Source organism: Athene cunicularia (genome assembly GCF_003259725.1).
Source record: "Athene cunicularia isolate RWA chromosome 3 unlocalized genomic scaffold, athCun1 chr3_part1, whole genome shotgun sequence".
NCBI lineage: Eukaryota > Metazoa > Chordata > Aves > Strigiformes > Strigidae > Athene > Athene cunicularia.
The window spans coordinates 42,863,641-42,868,518 of record NW_020799097.1 but is presented as its reverse complement, the minus strand read 5'-3'; positions in this window follow the sequence as shown (position 1 = coordinate 42,868,518).

The window sequence follows — 4,878 nt, the reverse complement described above, 5'->3', positions numbered from 1 at the left end:
AGGTTTTTTTACAGACTCACAGAATCATCTAGGTTGGAAAAGACCTTGAAGAACTTTCAGTCCAACCTACACGCCTAAGCACTATGATAAAGCAACTGTTAAACACCTCCAGGGATGGGGACTCCACCACCTCCCTGGGCAGCCCATTCCAACACCTAACAACCCCTTCTGTAAAGAAATGCTTCCTAATATCCAGTCTAAACCTTCCCTGGTGCAACTTGAGGACATTCCCTCTTGTCCTATTGCTTGTTACTTGGTTAAAGAGACTCATCCCCAGCTCTCTGCAACCTCCTTTCAGGGAGCTGTAGAGGGCGATGAGGTCTCCCCTCAGCCTCCTCTTCTCCAGACTAAACACCCCCAGTTCCCTCAGCCGCTCCCCGTACGACCTGTGCTCCAGACCCTGCACCAGCTCCGTTGCCCTTCTCTGGACACGCTCGAGTCACTCAATATCCTTTTTGGAGTGAGGGGCCCAAAACTGAACACAGGAATCGAGGGGCGGCCTCACCAGTGCCGAGGACAGGGGTCAGATCCCTTCCCTGTCCCTGCTGGCCACGTTATTGCTGACACAAGCCAGGATGCCATTGGCCTTCTTGGCCACCTGGGCACACTGCTGGCTCCTGTTCAGCCAGCTGTCAATCAACCCCCTCAGGTCCCTCTCTGACTGGCAGCTCTCCAGCCACTCCTCCCCAAGCCTGTAGTGCTGCTGGGGGTTGTTGTGGCCCAAGGGCAGCCCCCAGCATTTGGCCTTATGGAAACTCCTCCAGTTGGGCTCAGCCCATGGCTCCAGCCTGTCCAGGTCTCTCTGCAGAGCCTCCCTGCCCTCGAGCACATCAACACTCCCACCCAACCTGGTGTCATCTGTGAACTGACTGAGGGTGCACTCGATCCCCTCATCTAGATCATCAATAAAGGTGTTAAACAGGAGTGGCCCCAAAACTGAGCCCTGGGGGACACCATTAGTGACCGGCCACAAACCAGATTTAACTCCATTCACCACAACTCTTTGGGCCTGGCCATCCAGACAGTTTTTTACCCAGCAAAGCGTGTGCCCATCCAAGCTGGGTGCAGCCAATTTTGCCAGGATAATGCTGTGGGAAACAGTGTCTAAGGCCTTGCTTAAATCAATGTAGACAACATCCACAGCCTTTCCCTCATCCAAGAAGCAGTTCTCCTCATTGTAGAATGAGATCAAGTTTGTCAAGCATGACCTGCCTTTCATAAACCCGTGCTGACTGGGCCTGATCATCTGGTTGTCCCACATGTATTGAGTGATGGTACTCAGGATGAGCTGCTCCATCAACTTCCCGGGTACCGAAGTCTAGCTGACAGGCCTGTAATTTCCCAGATCATCCTTCTGACCCTTCTTCTATATGATCATCACATTGGCCATTTTCCATTCTGTGAGGACCTCCCCAGTCAGCCAGGACTGCTGGTAAATGACGGAAAGCAACTTGGTGAGCACCCCAGCCAGCTCCTTCAGCACCCTTGTGTGTATCACATCTAGTCCCATAGACTTGTGTGTGTCTGTGATGCAGTAGGTCAGTGACTCCTCCTGGACTGTGAGTCCTCCTGGACTAATTCTGATATGATTCAGGCAAAGAGTGCTGAGGCCTAAAAACCTCAACAACATGCATTTGTTAAACTCGGTGAATATCTGAATATCTTTTAACAATGTGTCCTGGTTTAAGCTCAGAAGACAAGTGAGAACCATGTAGCCGCTCACTCATTCCATCCCCCTCAGGGTTGGGGAGGGAAAAATAAAAGGTTCTGGGGTGGAGACAAAGACAAGGAGGGATAACTCACTAGTTATGGTCATGGACAAAAGACAGATTTGACTGGGGGAGAAAAAGGACAGCAATTTAATTTGAACAGCTCAGGTAGACTTCAAGAATATTCAGTTATATTTCTGGTGAATGTTGAAGCTGGCTGGACACCTCCATGCAGTGAAATCATGTCTGATATTGAACTGAGATTCATTTACATTGTTTCTAGCATTACTAACTTTCATTCACTCTGACTGAGCTGCTAAATTCAAATGATACAGCACTCTGCTATGTGAAATTATGTGGATGTCCTTTAAAATTCTTCCATGGTCTTTTCAGACACCTCTCAATATCCTGTTTTCCAAGAATATTTTCCTTCTGTCACAGGCTATCAAAGGAAATTTAAAGTTTTTTATGAAATCAGGTTATCTGCATTCTGAAATGAGGCCCTAGGTTATTTCTGAGTTGAAAGAAATGTTAAACTATTAGCACTGAAGTGGGGAAACTGGGAGATTCGAAATTATGACAAGGTTGAATTAGTGGTGTTTGGAAGCCAGCTGCAAGATGTCAGAAAAAGGCCTGGATTTGAAGCAAGGAATAAAAGAAGGCATAGTAAAGACACCAATAGGGTTTTCCTTCTCCTTTGTGCTTTAATTTGATGTGTTTTGGAATGGGAAATTCTAGCCTGCCTCTGAAGGGTAATGGGATAAAAGAAAGTGACAATTTTGTTTTTATTTCTCCAGGAGTCATCATTATTTTGTAACAAGATAATTATTTCTAGTCTAGACAAGTATTCCAGCTTTTCACTTAAAAATATAATGAATCTATAGAGACTACTTTGAGGTATGAAATATTATATTTGTTTTGGTTTATAAAAGTTTTACAAAAGTTTGAAATTTAAATGAATAGAGGAGGTCTTCTCGGCATATCCCAGAGAATATGAAAATACAAAGTGAAAGAGCAGAGGGAAAAGAAGAAGTCAAGAATGTTTTCAAATTTTCATGAATCTAAGGACTATTCCTGTTTATATAAATGTTGAGTTTTGACAGAGTAATTTATGTATATCATCATTTAACTGTCACAGCAATGATTGCTATGGATAAGTATTTAATCCTAAAGAATAACTTTTTCTGATCTTGCATGCAAAAATTCATAAATATGACTGATTGTAATAATTTCTTTTTGAGTATTAACATTTACAATTCCATGCCCTTGCTGATTTTTAAGCCTATTTTCAATATGCAGAATGTTCAGTACATTTGTATGTTCCATGACTTTGTTTCCTGATGCTTTGAGGAATGTAATTGCCTTTTGTACCATGCATCTAAATCCTAAAGAAACATCTTTGCTTATGTAAAACATGAGTAAATAGTAATATAAGTGACTTAAGGGAAATGTCCTTGATGTGGGACAGTGCAGGAGAAAGTATAAAATGTCATCAGTCCTAAACAAAAATATTTACAGACTCATGAGTACCCACAGATTAAACTTACATTTTGAAGATTTAAAGTAATTACTAATTGAAAAAAAAGAAACAAACAACAAAACAAAAACATTAAATGCAGCTCATGAGACTAACATCTATATTTTTACTTTCCTTACAAAGCATTAAATTCTTTTTCCTAACAGTATAAAATCCCTTTAATATCAGTGATTCTTATTTGGTAGCTAAGCATATCCATTTCCTTTGAAATTTCTTGCCATTGCAAGAAAATCCACACAAGCAAGTTGTTAAACAGATACAGGGAACTGTAAACTGAAAATAAAATGCACATGGTTATTGTAAGTTCTGCTAACAGATATCCCAATTTTTCATCTTTTAACTCCTTTCTTGAATGACCCCACCTTCACTATGTCATTACATTTCCTCTAGAAATAAGGAGACAGCTGTCCAGAGGCAGATTTGAAGGAGTGAAGCTGGGCTTGGGAGAGGGGAGAGATTTTGTTCTAGTGTTTTCCTTTATTTCTCTCTACTCAAACCTATTTTACTTGGCAATAAGTTAACTTTCTCCAAGCTGAGTCTGTTTTGCCTGTGATGGTAATTGGTAGGTGATCTCCCTGTCTTTACCTCCACCCATAAGCTTTCTCATGCTATTATTTTCTCCCCCTGTGCTGTTGAGGAGCTGGAGTGAAAGAATAGCTGGGTGGGATTTTGTCTCTTAGCCAAGGATAACCATCACTTGAAGTTTTACATTTTTATTCAAAAAGTGTGCTTTTCTTGATTTTATAAGCCTCTAAATCATCTTTGAAGGCCTCACCTTAAGAAAAAGTCTGGGTAGAAGCATCTCAAATACTTGTATGTCTTGGTTCTTATTAAACCTTTATATGTGTTGAAGGGGTGTTAACTTAAAAGTAAGGGGAGAGGAAGAGAGAAACACCAATTAGTAAATATTACTACTTGAACATGAAATGATGTCTCAGCTATCAGTATACAATAACCCATAGTTTTCTAATGTTTTAGATTAAACATGTTCTGCTGAAGAAGCATTGCTATCTTTAAGGATGAGAAAAGATAAAGTGGGTGATGTTTACAGTTTGCAGTTAGTCTTTCAAAAGCAGAAGATACTGAGGGCTGGTATAATTGATGGGTTGAATAATAGACTACAAAGCATTTCACATCTCATTTAAATGTCTGAATGTGGCTTAGTTTATGACAAACTATTTTATAGTAGCTGGTGGTAGTTATTTTACAGTTGTAAGGTGGCTATATATTTAAAAAGAGAGAAAGAGACAGACAGTGTAGGCTATATACATAGGGGTATAAGACTGTGTATGTATTATAGCAACCAATATTTCTATATTTCTGTATGCACTGGCTATTTTACAGTTGCAGACTTCTAGAATGTTTTGATCTGTTTCCAGATTAACACAAAAGCAAAAACGCCCTTTTTAGATCATCACAAATAATATTATTTGAGTTTAGCACAGAAACCAAAGATTGAAAAGATCTTAGAGAAAATAACTCCTGCATTTCTGTCTGTGGTCATTTGGCAGCTGGATTGAAATCAAAAGTTGCCATTTGTCAGTTGTATCAAATTGTACATTGTGGTATACAGACTTCTAAAAAGGACTGAAATACTGAAATGCTTTGGAACACTTCTTCCCCCCCCCTCCC